Below are 18,863 nucleotides of genomic sequence, written 5' to 3' on the forward strand. Positions count from 1 at the left end.
GTCCTCTCAGGGTCGCATCTGGAGAGATTCCAGTACTCCACCAGTCTCGACTAGAGGAGGGAGAGTCAAGCAGAGGCATACCCATTCCATTTTTAGTTTGGGCAGTGGCTAGTGAGTGGAAGGCAATCTGTTACAAGTCAAAACTCGCCTGTGCTCGGCAGCAGCGGCTCGGGAGATAGTCGAGGGCAGAGACTCATTTGCTGCATGGAAGGGGGCAATGATAAACCACTTCCGTATTTTTACCAGGAAAATTATATGGATACACTACCCAGAGTGATTGCAGATGGAAGTAGGGCATTCTGGGAGAGATGTGTCTTGCGTCACTGTGGGTCAGAGACAATTCAACGGCATAAGACAACAACAACCCCAGTACTTAATATACTACTTGACCCATAGTAAGCACTAGACAGATACCTTCAAAAATCCCCACCATTATTAGCAAACTCCTTGTGTACAGTGAATGTGCCCATCAGTTCTCTTATACTTTACTCCCCCATGTGCCTAGTAATTAATCAATCAATGGTATTTCCTGAGCACTTACTGGGTGCCATCAATCGATCACATTTATTAAGCACATACTGTGTGCAGAGCACTGTAGTAAGCACTCAGGAGAGAGTTTGATATATAAAAAAGTTGGTAGACATGTTCCCTGCCCACAACAAGCTTACAGTCTAGAATAGGATGCAGACATTAATCAAAATGGATAAATTATGGATATGTACATAAGTACTGTGCGGCTGAGGTGGGGCAAGAGATCAGAGGTGAAATAGAAGAGATTGAGGTATAGTGAGTTGGTCAGCATTGGAGGAGCGATGTGTGAGGGCTGGGTTATAGTAGGAAATCAGGAAGGTAAGACAGGAAGGCGCAAATGATCGAATGCCATAAAGTCAATGGTAAGCGGTTTCTGTTGAATAAGGTAGATGGGCAACCAATAGAGGTTTTTGAGGAGTGGGGAAAACATGGACTGCACACTGTTCTCCTATATTGTATTCTCTCAAGTACTTAATACAGGGCTCTGCACACAGTAAGCACTTGGTAAATACCATTGATTGATTGATTGAGGCATGATCTTTAGGACCAGTGATTATCAGGCAGGGCACTACTGATTGGTCACCAGCTGGAACTCATGATTCTGGATCCATTTGGCAGCCTGTCAGCCCTTTGGGCCAACTCTGAAACCGTTTTACATCATATGCCAGGCAGTGGCGGTGGGCTTTCTTTGCTGGCTTTTACCAAGGCAGAAAGCGAGAAGAATTTCCCTTCAAAACTCCCACGTGTATGTTTTCCAGATGTGCTCAGGATAAGGGTTGGAAAGTGTGTGTAAAAGCATGTGTGTGTATATGCATGTGTGTGCATGTGTGAGTGGGTGGGTGCTCCCATACTACTGTAGACTGTAGATTTATAGATTGTAAACTCATTATGGGCAGGGAGTATGCCTACTAACTCTGTTGGATTATACTCTCTCAAGCACTTAGTACAGTGCTCTTCACACAGTAAATGCTCAACAAATACCATTGATTGATTGCATGTGAATGTGAGTGTATGTGTGTGTGTATATATATATGTGTATATATATATATAAATATATATTCATTCAATAGTATTTATTGAGCGCTTACTATGTGCAGAGCACTGTACTAAGCGCTTGGGATGAACAAGTCGGCAATATATATATGTGGGTGTGCATGCATGCACATGTGTGCCTGTGCTTGGGTGGATGATGTTACAGATATAAAAAGGAGGCCTCTCCTGTGATCTTGAATTTCTTTTGTTTCAAGTTTCTTGGTTTTGAATCTAGCACTTCAGTTCCCCAAGCATAAAACTGCACTCTGGTTTTTTGGGAGTGCTGTTTTTGAGGGTGGCGGGGGAGGGAGTTCAGTGAGGAAGTGATCATTTATCTAAAGTAAAATGTTGCCCTTACTCTCTGAGAAGTCCGAGTGTGTTCATTTTCCCTTTCAAACTGTCTTCACAAATTTAATTGCAGGCTAATCTCAGGAAATCTTTTTATAGTGACCTATTTGCTGATATGACTCTGCTGATCTATGCTTTTGGAGGGGAAAAAGAGATAAAGCTGAAAGTTAAAACATAGATGGTGCCTCACATCCATGTTTCACTGCATATGAAAACTCCACGTCCAGAGAGAGAGGCACTGTCCTCTCTTTCACAGTTTCCCCATGATGGATGAATCCCAGGAAAATCACAAGGATACTTGTTATCCATTTATGCTGTCCTAGCTGGTTAGTTGGATGGCTCTGGTTCCAAAACACAGGCTCTGGTTGCCCCAGGAAAAACAGAATGGTATATGCGACAGACAAACAAAATTATAGTCATTCATTCATTCAATCATATTTATTAAGCACTTACTGTGTGCAGAACACTGCACTAAGTACTTGGGAAAGTACTTTAATAATAGACACATTCCCTGCCCACACTGACCTTACAGTCTAGAGGGGGAGACAGACATTAATATACATAAATTATGGATTCCTCTTGCAGCCTAACAGTCTGGGTCTTAATCCAATAAGCATGGTGATTGGTTTCTAACAATTTTGGCTACATTCCAGCAGAGTTTGCTGGGTAGCCCCAGGCTGTAAGCTCCCTGAGGGCAGGAATTACTGTACTCTACTGTACTCTCCCTAGTGATTCAAACAGAGCTCTGCACATGGTAAGTGCTCAATAAATACCATTGATCACTTGAAGGTGGGCTTGTGGAGACAAAGCAGCAAGTCCCTGGCAAATCATCCTCAGGTTGGCCTTCTGATTGCTTGGATGGGAGTGGAACTGTTGAATTTTTCCAGGTATGTATTGATAAAGGAGAAAGGTTCTAGCATTATGCATTAAAAGGTAGGGAATACCAAACCATGGGAGGTGAATGCAGATAAGGATGTAATGCGGAAGGCCAGGTGTAAAGTATATAGCTAGGCTTGCCAAATATCGATCATCAGAAGGCGAGAAGACTCCACAGGGGGTATGAAAGCCCTAGCTGAAACTAGTTGAGACTGGGAGATGAGAGACCCATGGAGGACAGCAGAAACTAGTCTACTCGACTGACCAATCACAGAAGGGTATAGACGGAGAAGAGGACCAATAGCAGAAGAATAGACCGGAGTGAGGGTAGCAGTAAGTGAGTAGATTGTCATGATCAGAGAGTCTCTTCAGTAGGACTGTATCTGATAAAGATAATAAGAATAATAAGAATAATTGTGATATTTAAGTGCTTACTACGTGCTAGGCACTGTACTAAGCACAGGGGTGGATATATGATCCCTTGTCTCATATGGGGCTCACAGTCTCAATCCCCATTTTACAGATGAACTGAGGCCCAGAGAGGAGAAGTGATTTGCCCCAGGTCACACAGCAGACAAGTGGCAGAGCCAAGATTAGAACCCATGACCTTCTGACTACCAGATCACCCTTCAGATTACACCTGATGTGGTGCCCCTGCTTAGTAGGTTGGCAATAAAGCTGGATTCGCTGCTTCCAAACAATTCCTCACCGTAACTTTGCAGTGCCCCCCCCCCCCCGCCACCCTCCAGAAAGAAGCTGCTTCTTGCCGCTTCTGAGCACCACCTCCGTATGACTTTGCAGCGTCGGCCCTCCATGGATAATATCTCTCGAGGACAACAGATCTAGGCTGCCTAAATATCATGAATGTTAGCTCAAAGCTGGGTGTGATATCCTTCTCGGGTGGAATCTTGGCCAAAAGGAGACTTCCGGAAAATCCAGGAGGAAAATAAACCAGATTTTGGTAGACCTGTGGTATGGGATAGGAGATTTTGATTTTCCCAGGGTTTTTCTTGGGATTCAAGTTGGAGCTTCTCTGCCAGTCCATAGGACTTGGGTCAGACCCCAGACCAACTACAGCAAAGCATCTTAATGCTGAGAAACAATGTTGCCTAGTGGGTAAAGCATGGGTGTGGGAGTCAGAGGACCTGGGTTTTAATCCCAGCTCCATCACTTTTCTGCTGTGTGACCTTGGGCAAGTCAGTTAGCGTCTCTGGACCTAATTTACCTCATCTGTAAAATGAGGATTAAGACTGTGAGTCCCATGTGGGACATGAACTGTGTCCAACTTGATTACCTTGTATCTACCCCAGCACTTAGTACAGTGCCTGGCACATCGTAAACTCTTAACAAGTGCCATTAAAAAAAATTGTGCTAGAAGACCTTGAAGATGGATTGTCTGGGCCCCAGCAAGTGTGCACAGACTGACCTTGGGAAAGGTGACCGATTCCTGGGAAAAAGAAAGGACCAGGTGGGCACTGAAGCAGGCATGCAGTCCTTTGCTTCCTTGTGTCTCAGACCACACTCTCTTTGTGGCACAGACCACATTCTCCTTATGGCACAGATCATATTGTTGGAATTGTTGAGCAGCAGTATGGTAGTGGAGAGAGCATACGACTGGGAGTCAGAGGGACCTGGGTTCCAATCCCAGTTCCACCACATGTCTGCTGGATGACCTGGGCAAGTCATTTAAATCCACTGTGCCTCAGTTTTTTCAACTGCAAAATGGGAATATCTTTTCTCCCTCCTACTTAGACTGTGAGCCCCATGACAGACAGGGACTGTGTCTGACCTAATTTACTCGTATCTAACCCAGCACTTAGAATAGTGTTTAAAACATAGTAAGCATTTAACAAATACCATTAAAAAATAGACATACATCTTCAGGCCTATGAGGGTCCTAAATACCACAGAGATCAGTTTATATGTGAAGCTGTTGTTCCTTCTGGAACAGAAAAGTCCAAGGCTTGCACATTGAGATCCTCCTGGTTCTAAAGAGGAGATAAAATGCTGCTAAAGAAGGGGGTTTCAGAACATTTTTACTTTCTGCTTCCAGGGACCCATGCCGGGGGAAATGTCACATTCATTCTTTGACTCAGCTCTTTCTGACTGATCTAATTGTACTACGTCTACCCCAGCCCTTAGCGTGGTACTTATTATGTAGTAAGTGTTCAACAAATACCACGGTTATTATCATTATTATTAACTGGGAAAAGGGGGAAGAGTAGGTTGAGAAGGAGGAGGAGGGAAATATTTAAAACTCACCAAGGCTCAATACAATCGTCTGAAGTTTCCACTTCTGTGTGCTATATGGGGTGAGGCTTTCAGCATCTCTTTTTTCAGTAGGATAACACTAATCAGAGTAGGTGTTGGGGCACAAGAATACAGAGCACTTGAATTACATCTTAATGGGAAAGTCTGTTAAAAATGATTCCCACTTAAAAGTGTCTTGCTTTGGAGAAGGGTTTTTTAATCAACCCATCAGTGGTACTTATTTAGCATTTATTGTGTGCAGAGCACCTTCTTAAGCACTTTGTGCAGAACACTGTACTAAGCACTTGAGAGATTTCACTATAACAGAGTTGGTAAATATTTCCCTGCCCTTAGGGAACTTACACTTTCTGTCTTAGAACCCTAATTTTAGAAGAGTGACCCCAGAGTTTTCATTCAGAGGTAGCCTTAACCAGTCTCCCTGCTACTGTGGCATCGGAAGAGGGAAAGGGAAATGGTTGGGAGGGGAGTTAGCGCTTCCCAGCCAAACCACATCCAAGCTGTCCAAGTCACACTTTCAGCTTGGCTGGATCTGAAAGACTATCTGGTGGAATCTGAACTGCTGTTCCTCACAACAACATATGGGCAAACCACCCTGTTTCTAAAAGCACAAATGTGCATATTTCCTCCAGCACGGAGGTAGCCTTCCCCAGCTCCCCAGGCATCGCCAAATCCAAACAAACCAATTGGCAAAATTAGGGAGCTCTGTTTCTGGACACAATGCAGAGAGGAAAATCCAACGTCTGTCGGCATTCTGATTCCTCAGAGGCAGCTGCTTTCTGTGGTCCCTCTTTTCTGCCGTCGAAGCACACTGATGTAATTGATGGTAACATTTATCATAATAATAGTGCTAAGCATCAATTGCTTGATAAATTCCTTCACCGCTGGCCGGAAGGGGAGCCTTGATTGGAGTGCTTTATAAAGAGCAAACCAAGTAATGCCGGTTGCGTGTTGGGGAATAGAAAAACATAACCGCGGAGGTAAAGGTTTATTGAAAATTCACCCTTTTCAAAATTAGAGGTGACGGAATTGTTGTTTCCAAACATACACCACACACACACACACACACACACACACACACACACACGACTGTGAGCTCATTGGGTGCAGGGAATGAGTCTGTTTACTGTTATATTGTACTCTCCCAAGCGCTTAGTACAGTGCTTGTAGGCTAGTACTCTTGCCACTAGGCCATGCTGCTTGCCCAAGATATCTTATAAAAACCTGAGTCTGGCCCAGCTGGAACAGGACACTGGGTCAAGTACAAATAGGATGTGGAGGACTAAGATTTGAACTGAGACTCAGAAAATTAGGGCTCTTCTGCCCAATTCTGACGTTGCCTGGTGCTCTGCCCTTAGGTAAAGCACTGGGCCTTGGTCCTTGCCTCTCCCGCCTATGACTTCTTGCTGATGCCCTCCCTCCTGTCTGGAATTCCCACCCCCTTCACAGACCACTGCCCTCCTGCTCTTCAATGCCTTACTGAAATCATATCTTTTTCAGGAAGTTTTCCCTGACCAATCTGTCATCTCCCCTCCCTTTTCACCTTCCCCCACTGCCTCTTAGCATTCCCATGTTACCTAACTACTTGGATTCTCGCTTTACTTCTTTCCTTCATAGAATTTAGGTACAAAACTGTTAACTCTGCTGTTTCCCCCTACTTATAGTTTTTTTTAATATTTTATCTGGAGAGGCAGTATGGCATAGTGATAGAGAGAAATAAAATCAAGGTGATGTACATCTCATTAACAGAATAAATAGGGTAATAAATAATACATACAAATGAGGGGAGGGAAAGGGGGGGAGTGGGAGGAGCAGAGAGTGGGGTTGGGAGGGGAGGGGGAGCAGAGGGGAAGAACGTCATGGGTTCTAATTCCAGCTCCACCACTTGTCTGCTGTGTGACCTTGGGCAAGTCATTTCACTTTTCTACATATCTGTTACCTCATCTGTAAATTGGAGATTGAGATTGTGAGCCCCACGTGGGACAGGGACTGTGTCCAACTCGATTTGCTTGTATCCACTCCAGGGCTTAGTACAGTGCCGGGCACATAGTTAGTGTTTAACAAATACCACAATTAGTATTATATATATCCATTAGTAAATTGTAAAATCCTTGAGGACAAGGGTGATTTCTACTAACTCTACTGTATCTCCTAAATTTAGTACAGTTCTCTGCACACAGTAGAGTCTAAATTGCTTGGACACAGGGATTGGGCCTACTAACCCAGTTGTACTTTCCCAAGTGCTTAACATAGTGCTGTGCATACAGTAGACTATAACCCCTTGAGGGCAGGATCTTGTCTACTAACTCTACTGTATTTTCCCATTAGCTCAGAATAGTGGTCTGCACAGAGAAAATACTCAGTAAATACTAGTGAATGGTGACTTACCTTCTCCATGCCTCAGTCATTCCTCAGTATTTTGGGATATGCCTTTTACCTTTATTATCCCCTCCCCTCTTTTACTACAGTCCTCTGCACACAGTAGGCTCTAGATAAATATTACTGATGAAATGGTAAAATGGATATAATCATTTCTATTTCCCTCTTTGTCTTGTAGAAAACTGGTGAAAATTTGCAAAGTGCTTCAAGCTCTTGGAAAGTCGATGCTACATAATACGTTCTATGACAACTCTTCTGAGATTAAATTTAGAACTTAGATTTCTTTGCTGCAAGGCTAGCCCAGTTTCAGCTGATGATTTTCCCTTGAAAAAGTCCACTTGAAAGTCTGGACTTCCAGCCAGGGAGACATTTTGAGAATCGAAGTCTTGAGTTATTTTGGGAGAAAGAAAGATCAACAAAGTTTTCAGTGGATTTCACCTAAATAAACCTGTTGCTTGACTTCATTTCTTTTTCCCTGTGTACCGTTTGGGCAGATAATGGAGCTCAAACCTGCAAATCTCTCTCTGAACATGCACAGTTTACAGTTTCAAGTTACCTTCCCCAACCCATACCCATATTCACATCCAGATCTCAAGGCCCCCATTGTACTCTCTGAATGCTTTCAGTTCAACACTGTTGAATTTCAAACTGGCGTATTAGTAAGATTCAAGACAATGACTTTCTTCTTTCTCCTTCATCCCTACTCCATTTCTTCCTCCTCTCTTCTTCCCTCACCAATCCCCATCTCTCTCTTCCTCCTTTCCCACTCCCCCTCTTTCTCCTTTAAAGCAGCTTGGAGGATGTGCAGAGAGGAGGAGAGATAAACTTGAACTCTTGAAACCAACAGGAAGCTTGGAACATAAAACCATTTGGAGAGTCACCAGTTTTTTTGCTACCACTATGGAACAGGGGAATGGGCAGGAGAATCTGATAACATCCTCCCATTCTTCCTTCTGTCCTTCCAGCCCAAAAGGGGGCAGGGCCAGAGAAAACAGGTATGGTGAAACCAATTCCCATGCCAAAAAGAAACCCTTTAATTAGAACACACAGGGATCCTAACAGGAATCTGCTCTGATACCCGGTACAGCAACTGCCTTAGGTAGCCTGGCCATTCACCTGGCTTTATGCCAGTCAATCAGGTTGTCATCTTGTCTGCCCTCTGTCCAGAACAGATGCAGCACTGGAGATCTTTAGGTCCAGGACCTTAATTTTGAACCTCTTGGGGCAGAGACTCCTGCCTCAAATCCCTTTTCCAGGAAGTGGTGTCTGTGTTCACAGGGACCTGGGATGGCAACTCAAAGGCTCTGAAGCATTTGAGGTGGGTAGGAGGGCAGGGATCCCCCAAGAGACTCACTTGGAAACTGTACAGGTTCTCTGAACTTTGACAATAATTATGGTACTTGTTAAGAGCTTACTATGTGTCAAGCCCTGTTCTAAGTGCTGGGTTAGATCCAGGTTAACCAGGTTGGACATCACACTTTTAATTACCATTTTACAGATGAGGTAACTGAGGCCCAGAGAAGTTAAGTGACTTGTCCATGGTCACACAGCAGACATGTGGCAGAGCTGGGATTAGAGCACAGGTTCTTTGACTTCCAGTCCTGTGGTCTATCTACTAGACCATGCTGCTTCCCAAATATCTTTAAAATACAAATAACATTTTCCAAGAACTTATCCTACCCTATTCCTCACTGACCTTCCTCGCCTCCAGTCTTTCCCCACTTCAGTCCATATTCCACTCTGCTGGCCAGATTATTTTTCAAAAAAAACTTCAATTCAAGTTTCTCAACTACTCAAGAACCTCCAGTTACTGACCATCCACATCTGCATCAAACAGAAACTCCCAACTATCCACTTTATAGCATTCTATCTGTTCGCCCCATCCTACCTCACCTCACTAATCTCCTCTCACAGGCCAGCTTACACAGTTCACTCCTCTAGTTCCAGCTTGCTCACTGTGCCCCGTTCTCCTCGATCTTGCCACCTATCCCTTTCCTAACTCCTCCACCTTGGCTGGTACTGCCTCCTTCTCCATATACTCCAGACCACCACTGTCTCCACCTTCTTACTAAGGTCACATCTCCTCCAAGAGGCCTTTCCCGATGAAGCCTTCTTTACTCCAACTTCCTCTTTCTTCTGCATTGTGTGGGCACTTGGATCTGTACCCTTTGGGCATTTGAGTTCCCTCCACTATCAGCCCCACTGCACTCTCATACGTAGCTGTAACATTCATTCATATTAATATCTGTTTCCCCTTCTAGACTGTAAGCTCACTGTGGACAGTGACCATGTCTGCCAACTCTACTGTATAGTACTCTCCTAAATGTGTAGTATGGTGTTCTGCACACTTAATGCTCAATAAATACCATCGATGAACTGATTTTTCATGACTGCTTTAATGGTGCTCTTCGTGTAATGTGGATTAGGTTATAGTGTTGACAGAGGGGTGTCTGGGATTTTTCAGGGCAGTCAGTGCCTTCCCCCTTTTTCCTCCTAATGTTATTTATTAAGTAGGTATGATGGATAGTGCTGGGATAGAGACAAGATAATCTTGCCAAATTGTACATTCCAAGCGCTTAGTACAGTGCTCTATAAATACTATTGAATGAATGAATGAATAATCAAATCCCTATTCAGACACAGTGCCTGTCTCACCTGTGACTTCACAAACTAAAAGCATTTTACCAGTGAGGAAGCTGAAGAAAAGAAAGGTTAAGTAACTTACCCAGGACCACACAGATGGTCAGTGGCGGCATCAGACTGGAGTCCAGTTCTTCCACCTCACAGTCCTGTGCTCTCTCTAATAGGCCACTAGACTTCTGCCCCCACTGAACATGCTCAGTAGTTATTCACTAGTGTGTGAGGTAGGATGCACCTCACTGGAATTGGGCCAGAGGAGCTTCCTGTCTTCCTGCCTGACTGCCATGAGATCCTCCTCCAGTAAGGGATTCACCAGACTGGGCTTGGAAGAGCATCCTATCCCTCTGGCAACACTTGTATGAAGGTCAATCCCCTCCATCAAAGTGGGAAAGCCAGCACAACAGCCTGGGTGGTGGGAGAGACCTCTTTCTCTTCTTCCCTAGACACTACGCCTGGCCACTTGTTTTATTCCAAAAAGAACTTACAACATCTTAAAACACTTATAGCCTCAGGGGTGTCTTCCTTCAGAAGCTAAAGATTCCCTAACAGCCTCTGCCTGTGAGTTTTCATGGTCTTTTGCAGTGGACACAGCTTTGAGGCCTCGGCACATCATTTTGAGATCTTTGAAAGTTTTTTGAGCTGGGAAATTCTGCAATTTATGTGTTGTGTTAATTGTTCTTTTGAGTTTCTTTTATGTTCATTCATTAATCTAATCACGGTATTTGCTAAGCACTCTCTACATGTCAAGCAGTGGACTAAGTAGTGGCTTAGATACAATATAATCATGTTGGACACAGTCCTTGTCATACTTGGGGCTCCCAGCCTAAGGAGAAGGGAGAACAGGTATTGAATATCCATTTTACAAATCAGGAAGGTGAGACAAAATGAAGTTAAAACACCTATCCAAAGTCATATGGCAGGCAGCTGGATAGAAAGAGTTAGAATCCAGGTCCTCTGATTTACAGGTTCATGGTCTTCCCACTAGGCCACACAACCTCTTTACAAAGAGACGTTTATGCCCTCTACATCTGCTCCTCATTCATTGGTATTTATTGAAAGGTAACTGTGTGTAGAAGATTAAACTAAGGGCTTGGGAGAACTCAATGTAACAGAGGTTAAGCACTTACTATGTGCCAGGTACTGTATTAAACTTTGGGGTAGGTACTAACTAATCAAGTTGGACACAGTCCCAGTCCCACACGGGGTTCACAGTGTTAATCCTCATTTTAGAGATGAAGTAACTGAGGCAAAGAAAAGTTAAGCAACTTGCCCAAGGTCATGCCGCAGGCAAGTGTCAGCTGGGAATAGAACCCATTTACTTCTGACTCCCAGACCCGTACTCTAAGCCATGCTGCTTCTCAGAGTTAGTAGATATGTTCCCTGCCCACAAGGATCTCACAGTATAGAGGGGAAGATAGGCATTAAAATGAATTACGGGTAAGTACGTAAGAGCTGTGGGACTGAGGGTGGGGTGAATAAAGAACACAAATCCAAGTACAAGGGTAAAACACAAGGAAGAGGGAGTGTGGGAAATGAGGATTTAGGAAAGGCCTACCCTTTTTGTCTAGTTTTATTCTTAATAATGGTGATATTTAACAGCTACTATGTACTAGGAGCTGGGGAACATGGGGTACAATCACATCAGACACAGTCCTTGTCTCATACGGAGTTCACAGTTTTAAGAAGGTGGGAAAAGAGGTAACTTGCCCATTTTATAGATGAGGAAATGGAGGCCCAGAGAAGTAGGGTGATTTGCCCAACATAACACAATGGGCATATGGCAGGATTGAGACTAGAACCCTGGTCTCCTGACTCCCAATCCCATGATCTTTATACGCGATGCTAGAGCATGGGCCTGGGAGTCAGAGGTCATGGGTGCTAATCCTGACTCCACCAACAGTCTGCTGTGGGACCTTGGGCAAGTTGCTTCACTTCTCTGTGCCTGTTACCTCACCGGTAAAATCCGTTTTGAGACTGTGAGCCCCATGTGGGAAAGGGATTGTGTCCAACCAGATTTTCTGGTATCCACCCCAGGGTTTAGTACAGTGACTGGCACATAGTAATTATTATTATTATTATGTTGCCTTCCACTTATTCTCTGTCCTGTCTCCCGCATTAAACTTTAAGCTTCTAGAGGGCTTGTTCTTTCTCTTTAACGTCTCCATCGGGCCAGTCCAGGACCAATCGGTTGGTCAGTCATATTTATTGAGCAGTTACTATATGCAGAACAATGTACTGAATGTTTGTGAGAGTACAATACAACCACAAACAGACACATTCCTTGTCTGATCATACTGGAGGTGTACAGGAGTCATTTCTTACTTTTCTTAACATTCCTTCTCTCTCTCCTGAAACACTGCAGAACTAAGACTTTTATGAGGTTTTAGTGTGATGAGGGAAATATCTCCCCAATTTTGGCTCAACCAGAGCCCCCAAATGAGATGATCAAGGGGAACTTTTTAGCCTTCAAAATGAGATTTGGAGGATAGTAAAGGCTCCTGGGATTGAGGCTGCTGCCCTAAAAGCCTCTAGACTCTGAGCCACTTGTGGGCAGCTGAGGTCATTTCCTCCCACTTTCCTTTGGATGTCCTTCCGAGTAGCCTGCCAGGATTAAGTAACTATCCTCTCTGCGCCTGAATTCTCTCCTTATAGTTTATCCAGAAATATGATCCTCAGCGACCAGCCAATCCTTACTCTCCCAGAGCTGCATAAGTGCATCTGGAAATCCATTCTCTTCTTTCCCCTTGCAGAGCTCTCTAACTTCAGATTTTTACACAACCAAGGAAATTACCACAAAGCAATGCAATCGTGCAAAAAGATTTATGACAGTCATCTGTATACATGAGTAGGTGCAAAGACAAACCCAGTTCTCTCTTCCATCTTTTCATTTTATTTAGTGTGGAGACGCAAGCTGTTCCCCAATCACATTGATATATTTTTCATAAATCAAATACCACCGTCATCATTTCAGGGAGGACATTTTCTAGGGATCCGGCACCCTTTATACCTTCTGCATCATTTATGTATTTGGATTTGTATCCTTTAAGCACTTGATATTCACCCCATCCTCAACCCCACAGCACTTTGTTACCTATCTGCAATTTCAATGTCTGTCTTCCCCTCTAGACTGAAACCTCCTGGTGGGTGGAGAACATGTCTACCAACTTGGTTGTATTGTACTCTCCCAAGCACTTAATACAGTGCCCTGCCTATGGTAAGTGCTCAGTAAGTCCCACCGATTGAATGATTGATTGATTTTGTACCATTACAGTGTTAGAATTCCCTTGGAGACTCTAATTTTAACAGAAAAAGATCAAGATTAAAATTATCCCCTGAAAATTCATATTCCTCTCTACTTTCCTGGAATTTTTTTCATCCCATGTGCTGGTGGGCTGACTCATTCAACTGGAAAATAAATCATTTAGTCTTTTCCCCAAAAAAGGGACAGCAGCAGGTGAGCCAAAAACCTCTCACCTTTCTGAAGCATTTCCCAGAGAACACAGCACAGAAATGATGTCTGATACCTGGGTTCTAATTCTGGCTCTGTCACTTGCCTTCTGTGTGACCTTGGACAAGTCATCTACTTTTTCAGAGCCACAGTTTCCTCATGTGCAAGATCGAAATAAAATCTCTGTTCTTCCTCCCCTTTGGACTGTGAGCCTCATTTGGGACAGGGACTGTGTCTGATCTGATTATCTTGTATTTACCCCAGTGCTTTGCACAGTGCTTGGCACATGGTAAGCACTTTACAAATACCACATCATTATTTTAAGGGGAGTGTTGCTTTCTATTTGCAGATATGAGAGATTATTCTACAGTCTACTAGCAAGAACATGGTTACAACAGTTTATGGTTCCAGTGATTCTAAGTTGTCTTCTTTTGGCAAGATGGTTCAAAACAATTTCTTGAAAATGGGGGTTAATTTAACTTTTGAATCCCTGATTTGTAACTCATGTTTTGTTAAATGTATCCTCACAGGCTGATGGAGTCTTATCCAGTTATCATCCGTTATAGAGGTTGGAGAGAAATCTCTGTCCAAAAAAGCCCACTCCCAGCCTCAATCTGTGCCTGTCTTCCACGGGTGTTTTTATTCATTTTTTCTTTAATTATAGAAACCAAAAGAAAGTGTTAAACAGCTGCCGGTTGATGTATCTCCACAAAGGGAGAATACGGCATTTACATTTCATCAAAAATTCAATTATAACCACAGTTAACAGGAATAAACAAAGTGAATAAAGCAAAGAAGATTCTGTGAGATTGTGGGAGGACAAATTTTTTAGATGTTAACGATCAAGAATTCATCAATGGTTACTTTCCTTTCTTTGTTTCCTGCCCCAAGTATAAGCTTATATTTCTGCAGAAAAAAAAAAAAAAACAAAACCAAAACATGAGCTGAAAGCAAAAGATATTTCCACCAACCTACAACAATTTCTCCCACAGAGCCTCCTCTCTGGCCTTCGATTGGACACCACACGGCTGCTCTGAGCTTGGTTCCCTCTCCCTCTCTCCCTCTACAGTCTCCTCACACCCCTGCCCAATGGAGGGGCACTGGGGGAAGGCTTCGGAGTGTTGATTACGTTTTCATCCTCGACTTTGTCTACTGTCAGCTGCTGCCTTTCCAGAAACATCTTGCAGGGTGGGCGGACATTAGTTTCAAACTGGAGTAGCCTATCTCGTTTCCCTGGGACGTCGGTGGGCAGGGATTATCTCTATCTGTTGCCGAATTGTACGTTCCAAGCGCTTAGTACAGTGCTCTGCACATAGTAAGCGCTCAATAAATACTATTGAATGAATAACTTTCAGGAAGTCACTTAAATAACTTTCATTCAGTTCATTCAATAGTATTTATTGAGCACTTATTGTGTGCAGAGCACTGAACTAAGCACTTGGGAGAGTACAATACAATAATGAACAGACACACTCCCTGCAAAGAGCTGCTCTGGTGTCAGAGGCACAAGCAATTCAGGGAGGGTAGTGGTCTTGGTAGCTCTGACTTAGATCCATTCCTCTCCCTCCCCATCCCTTGATTCAATCTGCCTGCCCTTTTCCTTTTAATGGTATTCATGAAGGACTTATTATGTAGCAGGCACTGTACTGAGCTCTGGGGTAGATACAAGATGATACTTGGGTTGGACACAGTCCCTGTCCCACCCAGGGCTCACAGTCTTAATCCCCATTTTACAGAGAGGTAATTGAGGCACAGAGAAGTTAAGTGGCTTGTCCTAGGTTGCACAGTAGTCAAATGCCAGTGCAGAGTTTAAAATGAGGGTCCTCGGATTCCCAGGCCCTTGCTCTTCCCTCTAAACCACACTCCAGTTAGCAACACCCACCCCTGGTTCCCCCAGCCACACTAGCAAGGTTGGTACTTTTGGAAACATCCCAAAATTTTGAGGCCAATTTCCAAAGTGTTCAGGAATCTCAAGGAAGACTTTGGTCCATTGTAGACACATCCTGAGCCTAGAAAACAGTATTGCCAAGCTTAGGTTGGAAAGGGAGAAGGTAATGTTTTTAACTCCTCTTTTTCTAACCTGCCAAAATCTCTTTGCTCTGACTGCCTTAAGAGAGCTTCGTTAACCACCCTCTGAGTTGGACTGAAGAAACTCTATTCTCTGCTCTGATGGAAGGATGCTGGTAATCTGAAGCAATGGATATTATAGTAGACATAGAAAAAGGATTTACAGCCATGGAAACAGGCATACAAACTGCCTGAAAGAAATCTTAGTGGATTTAACCACAATCAAGCAGTGAGCCTAAAAGAAGTTTTAATTCTCCTTTTGGTTATTTTCATGTTTTTATTTCCACGGGACGCTGAGTTGAATGGAGAACTCAGAGTGATCTGCTGGAGGGCAGGTATACAGAAGTCATCTTTCAGTTGAAAGGAGATGCTGCCAACAGCGAGCCCGAAACATGAATGGGAATGACTTTGAGAGAGATCTCCTTCACATTTTGTACATGAAAATATGGTCTGGCATCTTTCCTGGTTTTATGCCATTTGCTTGAGGATTGCTCAGATACCAAGAGTTAAAAGCAGAAAGGAATGTGCTTTGCTGGCAGGACATGCACGTGAATTATTTTAGCAGTAGTGGTGATGGTTTGCTCTGAGCCATCCAAACTTTCTCACCCAGCCCACCAGAGCCCAGGGGCAAACACTGTGAGGTGACTAGGAGAGAGAATAGGCTTTGGCCGTAACCATTTGGTAAGCCATAGAAGTGGCTTACTAAAGGTTGAGGGGATCTTTTCTAGTTTAAGTCTAATAATAATAATAATAATAATATTGGTATTTGTTAAGCGCTTACTATGTGCCAAGCACTGTTCTAAGCCCTGGGGGAGATACAAGGTAATCAGGTTGTCCCATGCAGGGCTCACAGTCTTCATCTCCATTTTACAGATGAGGTAACTGAGGCACAGAGAAGTTACGTGACTTGCCCAAGGTCAAACAGCTGACAAGCTGCAGAGATGGGAATAGAACCCATGACCTCTGACTCCCAAACCCCGGCTCCTTCCACAGAGCCACGCTGCTTCTCTAATGCGAAGGGGCCGTATTAATAATAATAATGAAAAACATCATAGCTTAGTGCATAGAGCATGGGCCTGGGAGTCGGAAGGATCTGGGTTCTAATCCCAGCTCTGCCATATGTCTGCAGTGTGACCTTGGGCAAGTCTCTTCACTTCTCTGGGCCTCAGTTACCTCATCTGTAACTGAGTATTACAATATTAACTCAGTATTAAGACTGTGAGCCTCATGTGGGACAGGGACTCTGTCCAACCAGATTAACTTGTGTCTACTCCAACACTAAGAACAGTGCTTGTCACATAGTAAGCGCTTAAAGAGAACCATAATCATTATTACTATTGTTATTATTATTGTTACATTATTATTAGTAGAACACACTAAGCACTTACCACAGGGCTAAGTGCTGGTGTAGATATGAGGTAATCAGATTGGACATAGTACCTGTCCTATATGGGCTCCACAGTCTAAGAGAGAGGTAGAACAGATATTTTATCCCCTTTTTATAAATGAGGAAACTGAGGTAGACCTTCCCAGTATCACGGAGGTAATACGTCAAAGAGCTGGGAATAGAAGCCAGGTCCCTTGAAACCCATCAGCGTGCTCTTTTGGAGAGGCAGAGAGATAGAAAACAGCTAGGGCAGCATTGGAAATGGGCAATTTTTTGAAGACCTAATGATTTTTGAAAACTATTTGTAAGGGTGATTCAAAATGGAAGATGCTGTGGAACTAATAATAATAATAAAATGATGATATTTGTTAAGCATTTACTATGTGCCAAGCACTGTTCCAAGTGCTGAATTGAAACTGAGCTACGTAATAATGACTTAATTTCTGTTTAGTGCAGAGGTTCAGGTATGATCTATTGGAAGGAGCACATGACTGGTCATCAGAGGACTTGGGTTCTAATCCCAGCTCTACCATTTACCTGTTGTGTGACCTCGTCCAAGTCTTTTAACCTCCCTGTGCCTCAGTTTCCTTATTTGTAAAGTGGAGATAAAGGTTCTCCCTCACCCTTAGATTATGAGCCCCAGGTGGGACAAAGTCTCTGTCTGAACTAATTATCTAGTACCCACCCTAGTGCTTATTATATTGTTTGGCGCATAATAATCACTTAACAAATACCACTGTTATTAAGGTGTGTAATATTTTAAACCTAATCAAAATATACCTCTTTCTGGGTCTCTGGACTGAGGAAGGAATATTTGATTATGAGACCAAATTTAATTATGAGACCATCATTTAGCCAGGGCTGCAAATTGCTACTTTAAATAAAGTAGCTCAAATAAGCTATAGCAACCTAATTAAAAGCATTTCCTAGACAGACAAACTGGCTTTTGGACCTTTAGGATGGAGAGTGTGGGCTTTTCAAACTCTTACTAACTCAAGTCTGGGTCTCTGCCAGCTGCATACTGCTATATAATTTAAACTAATTGATCAATTAAATCTAAATAATTTTTAAACAAGCTGGAATAAGAGTTATGTAATTTCACTACTACCTATAATTTTCTTAACAACTTTATCTGAAGAAATTGCTCCCTAAAATCCTTTCTGGTGCCATGAGCCACTGTAATCGTGACATCCCTACCAGCAAGTGAGCTCCTCACTGTGGTGGTGAGTCGGACCACAGAAATTATTTATTACCCTATTTATTTTAATGTATAATGTTATTGTATATCTCCTTGATTCTATTCATCTTGATGATGTTGTCTTGTTTCTGTTTTGTTCCGTTTTGCATTACCGTCTGTCTCCCCCATTTAGACTGTGAGCCCATCACTGGGCAGGGAATGTCTCTATCTGTTGCCAAATTGTATATTCCAAGCGCTTAGTACAGTGCTCTGTGCATAGTAAGTGCTCAATAAATACTACTGATTGATTGATTGATTGAAATATGGGGGTTTGTTCGTGTTTCTAAAGCACTGGGGACTGGGGCTAGTAGTCCAGGTGGCAAGGATGTGGACAATAATTGGTTGTGGGAGATGATGGTAATGGTACTTGTTAAGCGCTTACTACGTGCCAAGCAGTGTTCTAGGCACTGTGGGAGACACAAGTTTATCAGGTTGGACACAGTCCTTGTCCCACATGGAGCATATACTCTTAATCCCCATTTTACAGATGAAATAACTGAGTCCCAGAGAAATTAAGTGACTGGCCCAGGGTCATACAGCAGATATGTGGTGGAGCCAGGATTAGAACCCAGGTCCTTCTGACTCTCAGGCCTGTGTTCTATCCCCTGAGCCACACTTCTCTGAGATGGGGAGAGGGGTTAGTTCCATCC

General features: G+C 43.3%; 1 non-coding gene across 1 annotated transcript; it reads left to right on the top strand.

The window, feature by feature from the left end:
• On the top strand, positions 1–138 carry LOC114809719. Its single transcript, XR_003757496.1, has one exon. It is a non-coding gene; the product is annotated as a small nucleolar RNA SNORA7 (small nucleolar RNA).
• The last annotated feature ends 18,725 nt before the right edge of the window (positions 139–18,863 follow it).

The sequence above is a fragment of the Ornithorhynchus anatinus genome, chromosome 2 (assembly GCF_004115215.2).
Source record: "Ornithorhynchus anatinus isolate Pmale09 chromosome 2, mOrnAna1.pri.v4, whole genome shotgun sequence".
Classification (NCBI taxonomy): domain Eukaryota; kingdom Metazoa; phylum Chordata; class Mammalia; order Monotremata; family Ornithorhynchidae; genus Ornithorhynchus; species Ornithorhynchus anatinus.